Here is a 9,716-nt window from a genome sequence, read left to right on the forward strand (position 1 = left end):
CCACCCAAATTTCTCCTGGGGTGGTCAAGGGAATCAAAAGCCACAAAATCCTCAGGGTTTTCAACAGCCACCTTATCAACAAGAGAAGAACCAAACCTTGAAGAGATGTTTTCTAAATTCATCTCGGTGTCAAAAACCCATTTCCAAAATACCGAGACAGCACTTAAGAATCAACAAGCATCGATCCAAGGACTCAAAACTCAGATAGGCCAACTGTCTAAACTAATATCCGAACGACCACAAGGTAGCTTACCAAGTAATACTGAACCTAATCCAAGGGAACACCTCAATGCAATTAGCACTCAAAATAAAGACGGACTCATTGCACCCAAGCCAGAAATACAACAAAACAACGCGATGAACAAAGGACGAGAAGAGGTAAACAATAATATCCCAAACAGGTAAGTACGAATCATGAACCTCGTGTGCCATATCCTAAAGCTGTAACAGCCTGATTTAGGGCCAAAATGGAACAGCGGTTTCGAAACCACGAATCTGAGGTTGAAAATTTTATGACTGGGTGTTTAATTTGATGTTTAGGACTAAATTGAAATAGATGAAAAATGTGTGTTCTAATTCATAAAGTACATGATTAAAATGGGGGTTTTAAGTAGAGGTCCTTAAATAGTAATTAGACCATTATACTAGTTTGGACAAAAATACCTAAAGGAAGATAAAACACCATAGTTTTTAAAGAAGGGCAATTTAGTCATTTGGTAAATAAAATAATAAAATGGGAAAACAAAGCCAAAATTGGTATCATCTTCACCAAGCTTGGCCGAAACTCTCATAAACACCATAGCTAGGGTTCTTCCCAAGCTTTCAAGCTCTATAGTAAGTGCATTCAAGCCCCATTTTTAATGTTCTTTACATTTTTGAAATCCTCGTAGCTCGGTCTACCTATTTCTACCATTATTTCGAGTTAGGGTTTATGTTTAAAAAATTACCCATGAATGATATGCATGTATTTTGATGTTTGATGGTAGAATATGAATGTTTGATGTTAGGAGAACGATCTTTTCTAAGCAATTTTTAGCGAAAATGAGCAAAACGGCATAATCGGTAAAAATACTTAATGTTCATAAGTACATGTTAGAGTGAGAATTTGATGTTGTCATAGAAGAGAAAAATGTTTCGAATGTCATAAAACATAAGAATAAGGGCTGAAATTAAATTTCTGAGCCTAGGGAAAAATTGTAATTTTGTAAAAGTTAGGGGGCAAAAATGTAATTTTTCCATAATGTGATTTTTGGATTGAAATAGATAGTATGTGTGTTAAATGAGCTAAATGTGTTGTTATAGATCAAGAAAGGCGTGGAATCGACTTCGAACGGGGGAAAGGAAAAGATTTTGGACTAAATTGCAAAATTTCCATATTTTGCACCGAGGTAAGTTTGTATGTAAATAATACATTATCTTTATTTATGTTTTTATATTTCAGCATATTTTATATATTGTAGCTGATTTTGAATCATAATCGACTATTGGAAGAATGGAAATAAGTATTAGAAAGTGAAATACTTCCTGGTTGAACCTTCGGAATCGAAAGATATAGATGGTATGTCGCTAGGTCACATGTATGGTGCCAAGTGCACATCATGTGTACAAGAGAGCTACGAGATACTATGTGGTAGCTAGGTCACATGTGTGATACGGGATGTATACCATGTAGACAAGAGAGCTACGGGATAAATGTAGCTAGGTCGCATGTGTGGTTCCAGGTGGAGGACACCATGTAGACAAGAGAGCTACGAGATAAAATAGGTCACATGGGTGGTACTAAGTGTTCATGTTCACCATGTGTACAAGAGAGCCGAACTATGTGATGAGTGGAACTACGCGCTGAAACCACCAAGTATTGGAGACTCGATCCGAAGTATTAAACAAGAAAATTGACTAAATGAAATTATGTATGACCTTGTAATGATAAGTGTAAGAATAAACATGTGTAACGTATGAGTAATAAGCTCGATATGTGACTGGAAGTTGGAAAAATTGTTAAGGATAAGTAAAGAATGCAACCAAAGTGTGAAAGATCAAAATTGATAATAAAACTGTTTGGACAGTCGCAAAGACGTGAATTTGAAAAATCACAAAAAATAGTAGGAATTTAATTAGAGGCTGAATGTGATATGAAATTAAATCTTAATGAGTCTATTTTCATGTAAAAGAAACAAAGCAAGTAAAGAAATCCTATATTTTGAGATATTTATATTTTTGTGAGACTTGTTCAGAATGACTACATGATCCCCTGTTCTAACTTTGAAAAATCATTAAAAATTATACAAAAGTAATTAAGAAATATAGTTTACATGAATAGATTCCTTATTGAGTCTAGTTTTAAATGAAAGAAATTTCATGGATATTTTAATTTTGGACAGGGAGAAATTTAATTTGAAGTGAACAGAGCTTAGATCAGTCGAGCTGTATAACAGGGGAAATTTAACTAATAAACTGTACTAATTGGCTGGACCAAAAATTCTAGAAAATTTTTAGTAAGAATTAATATGAGTCTAGTTTTAGAAAAATTTTACGGATTTGGATTTTGAGTTTTGTAACTAGAGTTATGATTTATTCAATTAACATGACACAGGCGGGACAGTTTGATCAAATTGGAGTAAATAGTGAAATTAAAAATAGATATAATTGAGTTTTTTTGTAAACATATTAGATTCCTTATTTATTATTGATATACTTACTTACTAAGCTATAATCCTACTTTCTTTTCTCTCTTTTGTCTTTTAGTGTCATCCAGCTAGCACAGGAGTTAGAGATCGTTGAAGATCTGCCCGCACTATCAATACTTTTGGTATTTGAACTAAACATTTTGAATTATGGCATGTATAGTAGGCTTAGTTATTTTGTTACGTGTCATAATTGCCTAGGTTTAAAATATTGGTTATAGTATTTGATCGATTATTTTGTACAAAAGCTAATATTGTTAAAGGTATATGTTATAACGATTCATGATCTAATTGGATACCATATTTTTGTCTCAGTTTTATTTAATGGTATGTGTTATGTTCTGGTAATACCTCGTACCCTGTTTCGGTGTTGAATACGGGTAAGGGGCTTTACATTTAGTGGTATCAGAGTCATGGTTTAGTCGGTTCTCGGACTAATTTAGTGTGTGTAAAAGTCTAGCTATGCATGCCATAAATATACTGTGATAGTGTGGTGACTCCTGATTATTCTAAACTGTGTTTTGTTTTAATATAGTAATGGATCCAGGCATTTTAATCTGCGGTGATGATCTTTAGTAATGCTCTTGGTTCAGCGCAAGGGACCGTCCCTGTAGAAAGTAGACCTGAGACATTGAGATAGGGAGATGAGGCTCGGGATGCCTTTCTCCAAATGATGAACAATTGGTATACAGAGTTTATTCAAGCAAACCCAAATGCTCAACCTCCTCCACCCCCTCCCATACCTCAAACGGTTCCTGTAGCTGCTCAAGGCATAGATTTGGTAAGAATGAACAAGCCTCCGGTTGACAAGATTCGAAAACAAGGGGCCGACGAGTTTAGAGCAAAGATCGATGATGATCCCAAGAAAGTGGAGTTCTGGCTTGAAAATTCTACCCGTATATTTGATGAGCTCTCATGTACACCCGAGGAGTGTTTAAAGTATGCTGTATCACTTTTGAGAGATTCAGCCTACCATTGGTGGAAGACTTTGGTAGCAGTGGTGCCAAAAGAAAGGGTTACTTGGGATTTCTTCCAAGAAGAATTTAGAAAGAAATACATAAGTCAGTGATTTATTGATTAAAAACGAAAGGAGTTCCTTGAATTGAAGCAGGGCAAGATGTCTATGGTAGAGTATGAAGATGAATTTGTAAGACTCAGCAAGTATGCTCAGGAATGTGTGTCCACCGAGGCTATTATGTGCAAAAGATTTGAGGATGGGCTTAATGAGGACATTAAAGTGCTTGTGGTAATTCTGGAGTTGAAAGAATTTGTAGTATTGGTTGACCGAGCTCTTAAAGCCGAAGATTGAACAAAGAAAGAAGAAAAGCTGCTATTGAGGCCCGATATGCCAGAAAGAGGCTGATAAGCAGATCATTTCAATCTCAATCAAAGAGGTCCAAAGAGACAAACCCTCGAATGGTAGTTTCAGCTGAGGATTCACACAGAGATCGTGGCAAGGCATATTCGGGATCTAAAGCTCAAGCTACTTCAGTGGCAAGTGTGGGTAATGTACGATATAGAAAGCCCGAATGTCAGTAATATGGCAGGTAACATTTTGGAGAGTGTTGGGGAAACGAGCGAGCTTGTTTCAAGTGTGGTTCTCGCGAGCATTTCATCAAAGACTGTCCGAAGAAAGTTAAAGAAGAAAAATTTCAGAGTGCTAGACAGAGTACTACTGCTAGCAGAGGTAGACCACCGAGAAATAATAGAAGTGGAGCTAGCAGTAAAACTGTGATGAAAGATTCAGCGGGGAGATCAGAATCTAGAACGCCTGCTAGAGCTTATACCATACGTGCCTGAGAGGATGCATCATCTCCTGATGTGATTATTGGTACATTTTTCCTCTATGATACTATTGTTATTGCATTGATTGATCTCGGGTCTACTCATTCCTATATTTGTGTGAATTTAGTATCTAATAAGAAGTTGTCTGTTGAGTTTACTGAGTTTACGATTAAAGTGTCGAACCCCTTAGGGCAATATGTACTAGTTGATAAGGTTTGCAAGAATTGCCCATTAATGATTCAAGGTCACTGTTTTTTGGCTAATCTGATGCTGTTACCATTTGATGAGTTCAACGTTATCTTGGGAATGGACTGGTTGACATTGTATGATGCCAAGTAAATTGTAAACAAAAAACACTAGAGTTGAAATGTGAAAATGGTGAAATTCTAAGGGTTGAAACAAATGAATCAAATAAATTGCCTATGGTGATTTCGCACATGTCTGCACAGAAATACATAAGGAAAGGGTGTGAAGCTTATCTTGCCTATGTAATGAATACTGAGATGTCTGAATTGAGCTTGAATCAGTGCCGATAGTCTGTGAATTTCCAAATGTATTTCCAGATGAAATGCCTGGGTTGCCTCCAAACAGGGAGATAGAGTTTGCCATTGATTTATTACTGGGGACTGCACCGATCTCGATTGCTCCATATAGAATGGCTCTGACTGAATTAAAAGAATTGAAGGCTTAGTTGCAAGAGTTAACAAACAAGGGATTTGTGAGACCGAGTTTCTCTCCCTGGAGTGCTCCTGTATTGTTCGTAAAGAAGAAAGATGGCTCAATGAGGCTTTGCATTGATTACCGTCAGCTCAATAAGGTGACTATAAAGAACAAGTACCCGTTACCGAGGATTGACGATTTATTTGATCAGTTGAAGCGGGCAACAGTGTTTTCAAAGATCGATTTGAGGTCCGGTTACTACCAGTTGAGAGTTAAGGAGTCAGATGTGCCGAAAACCGCTTTTAGGACAAGGTATGGACATTATGAGTTCCTTGTGATGCCTTTCGGCTTAACAAATGCTCCAGCTATATTTATGGACTTGATGAACCGAATCTTTCAACCATATTTGGATAAGTTTGTGGTAGTGTTCATAGATGACATCCTAATTTATTATCGGGATGAGTCTGAGCACGCCGAACACTTGAGAACCATATTGCAGATCTTGAGAGAAAAGAAACTATTTGCTAAGTTCAGCAAAAGTGAGTTCTGGCTTCGTGAAGTCAGATTTTTGGGACATATAGTCTCAGGTGATGGTATTCGGGTGGATCCGAGCAAAATTTACGCGATCGTTGATTGGAAACCGCCAAAGAATGTATCCGAGGTTAGAAGCTTTTTAGGCTTGGCCGGGTATTATAGACGTTTTTTCGAGGGATTTTCGATGATTGCCTCTCCTATGACTAAGTTGCTGTAAAAGAATGTTAAGTTTGAATGGACTGATAAATGTCGGTAGAGTTTTGAAAAGTCGAAAGCACGATTGATCAAGCATCGATTTTAGTACGTTTTTGAGCCAAGGAAGGAGTTCGTAAATTATAGTGATGCATCATTGACAGGCCTTGGATGTGTGCTGATGTAAGAGGGTAAAGTGGTAGCTTATGCCTCGAGATAGTTAAAACCGCATAAGAAGAACTATCCTACACATGATTTGGAATTGGCCGCTATTGTCTTTGCCTTGAAGATCTGGCGACATTATTTGTATGGTGAAAAATGCCGAATTTTTACTGATCACAAAAGTTTGAAGTATTTGATGAATCAAAAGGATTTGAATCTACGACAGCGGAGATGGCTTGAATTATTGAAAGATTATGAGCTAGTGATTGATTATCATCTGGGGAAAGTGAATGTAGTTGCTGACGCCTTGAGCAGGAAATCTCTTTTTACTTTGAGAGCCATGAATACGAGGTTAGCATTGTCTGATGATGGGTAAATCTTGGCAGAGATGAGGGCTAAACCGTTATTTCTCCAACTAATTTGTGATGCTCAAAAGAACGATAGTGAGTTGCGAACCAAGAGAACTCAGTGCGAATCGGGTTACGACTCAGATTTTCGAGTTGGACCAGATGACTGTTTGATGTTTCGAGATAGGATATGTGTATCGAAAAATGATGAATTGATTCAGAAAATATTACATGAGGCACACAGTGGCTGTTTGTCAGTACACCCTGGTAGCACAAAAATGTATAATGATTTAAAGAAGTTATATTGGTGGCCAGGCATGAAAAGGGACATTTCTGAATTTGTAACCAAGTGTTTGTTCTGTCAACAAGTAAAAGCTGAGCATCAAGTGCCTTCAGGATTACTCCAACCGGTGATGGTACTTGAGTGGAAATGGGATAGGATTACCATGGATTTTGTAGCCGGGTTGCCTTTGACTCCTAAAAAGAAGGATGCTATCTGGGTAATGGTTGATAGGTTAACAAAGTCAGCTCACTTTATACCTGTACATACCGATTACTCACTAGATAAATTAGCTGAATTATATATTGCTGAAATTGTGAGGTTGCATGGGGTACCTATGTCTATAATATCAAATAGAGATCCGAGGTTTACCTCAAGAATCTAGAAAAAGTTACAAGAAGCTTTAGGTACAAAATTGAATTTTAGTACCGAGTTTCATCCACAAATAGATGGTCAGTCAGAAAGAGTAATCCAGGTACTCGAAGATATGCTTAGATGCTGTGTTTTAGAATTTGAAGGCAGTTGGGAGAAATATCTACCTTTGGCTGAATTTGCCTATAATAACAGTTCTCAGTCGAGTATACAGATGGCACCATACGAAGCCTTGTATGGTCGCAAGTGTCGGACTCCTTTATATTGGACCGAACTTAGTGAGAAACAGATTCACAGAGTTGATCTAGTTAAAGAAACCAAAGAGAAAGTAAAAGTAATTCGTAATTGCTTGAAAGCTGCTTCAGATCGACAAAAGTCATATACAGATTTAAAAAGAAAAGAGATTGAATTTCAGGTGGGTGATAAAGTGTTCTTGAAGGTGTCACCATGGAAGAAGATTCTGAGATTTGGCCGAAAAGGCAAGTTGAGTCCGCGTTTTATTGGGCCGTACGAGATTATTGAAAGGATTGGACCAGTAGCATATCGGTTGGCTTTATCGGCAGAGTTAGAAAGAATTCATAACGTGTTTCATGTATCAATGTTGCGGCGTTATCGTTCCGATCCTTCACATGTGATTTTTCCAACGGAAATTGAGATTCAATCAGACTTGACCTATGATGACGAACCGATTAAGATTTTGGCTCGAGAAGTGAAACAATTAAGAAAGAAAAGCATAGCTCTAGTGAAAGTGTTAAAGCAAAGACATGGAGTAGAAGCAGCTACGTGGGAACCGGAGGAAGCCATGAGAAAACAGTACCCAAACTTCTTTACCAGTAAGATTTTCAGGGACGAAAATCCTTAAAGGGGGGGAGAGTTGTAACAGCCCGATTTAGGGCCAAAACAGAATAGTGCTTTTGAAACCACAAATCCGAGGTTGAAAATTTTATGACTGGGTGTTTAATTTGATGTTTAGGAATAAATTAGATGAAAAATGTGTGTTCTAGTTCATAAAGTACTTGATTGAAATGGGGGTCTTAAGTAGAGGTCCTTAAATAGTATTAGACCATTATACTAGTTTGGACAAAAATACCTAAAGGAAGATAAAACACTATAGTTTTTAATGAAGGGCAATTTAGTCATTTGGTAAATAAAATAATAAAATGGGAAAACAAAGCCAAAATTGGTATCATCTTCACCAAGCTTGGCCGAAACTCTCATAAACACCATAGCTAGGGTTTTCCCAAGCTTTCAAGCTTTTTAGTAAGTGCATTCAAGCCCCGTTTTTAATGTTCTTTACATTTTTGAAATCCTTGTAGCTCGGTCTACCTATTTCTACCATTATTTCGAGTTAGGGTTTATGTTTAAAAATTTACCCATGAATGATATGCATGTATTTTGATGTTTGATGGTAGAATATGAATGTTTGAAGTTATGAGAGTGATCTTTTCTAAGCGATTTTCAGCGAAAACGAGCAAAACGGCATAATCGGTAAAAATATCGAATGTTCATAAGTACATGTTAGAGTAAGAATTTGATGTTGTCATAGAAGAGAAAAATGTTCAGCATGTCATAAAACATAATAATAAGGGCTAAAATTAAATTTTCGAGCCTAGGGGAAAAATCATAATTTTGTAAAAGTTAGGGGGCAAAAATGTAATTTTTCCATAATGTGATTTTTGGATTGAAATAGATAGTATGAGTGTTAAATGAGCTAAATGTGTTGTTATAGATCAAGAAAGGCGTGGAATCAACCTCGAATGGGGAAAGGCAAAGATTTTGGACTAAATTGTAAAATTTCTATATTTTGCACCGAGGTAAGTTTGTATGTAAATAATACATTATCTTTATTTACATTTTTATATTTCAGCATATTTTATATATTGTAGCTGATTTTGAATCATAATCGACTATTGGAAGAATGGAAATAAGTATTAGAAAGTGAAATACTTCCTGGTTGAACCTTCGGAATCGAAAGATATAGATGGTATGTCGCTAGGTCACATGTATGGTGTCAAGTGCACATCATGTGTACAAGAGAGCTACGAGATACTATGTGGTAGCTAGGTCACATGTGTGATACGGGATGTATACCATGTAGACAAGAGAGCTACGGGATAAATGTAGCTAGGTTGCATGTGTGGTTCCAGGTGAAGGACACCATGTAGACAAGAGAGCTACGAGATAAAATGGCTAGGTCACATGGGTGGTACTAAGTGTTCATGTTCACCATGTGTACAAGAGAGCTGAACTATGTGATGAGTGGAACTACGCGCTGAAACCACCAAGTATCGGAGACTCGATCCGAAGTGTTCAACGGGAAAATCGACTAAATGAAATTATGTATGACCTTGTAATGATAAGTGTAAGAATACACATGTGTAACGTATGAGTAATAATCTCGATATGTGACTAGAAGTTGGAAAAATTGTTAAGGATAAGCAAAGAATGCAACCAAAGTGTGAAAGATCAAAATTGATAATAAAACTGTTTGGACAGTCACAGAGATGTGAATTTGAAAAATCACCAAAAATAGTAGGAATTTAACTAGAGGCTGAATGAGATATGAAATTAAATCTTAATGAGTCTATTTTCATGTAAAAGAAACAAAGAAAGTAAAGAAATCCTATATTTTGATATATTTATATTTTTGTGAGACTTGTTCAGAATGACTACGTGATCCCCTGTTCTAACTTTGAAAAA

Source organism: Gossypium arboreum, chromosome 10, assembly GCF_025698485.1.
Source record: "Gossypium arboreum isolate Shixiya-1 chromosome 10, ASM2569848v2, whole genome shotgun sequence".
Lineage (NCBI taxonomy): Eukaryota > Viridiplantae > Streptophyta > Magnoliopsida > Malvales > Malvaceae > Gossypium > Gossypium arboreum.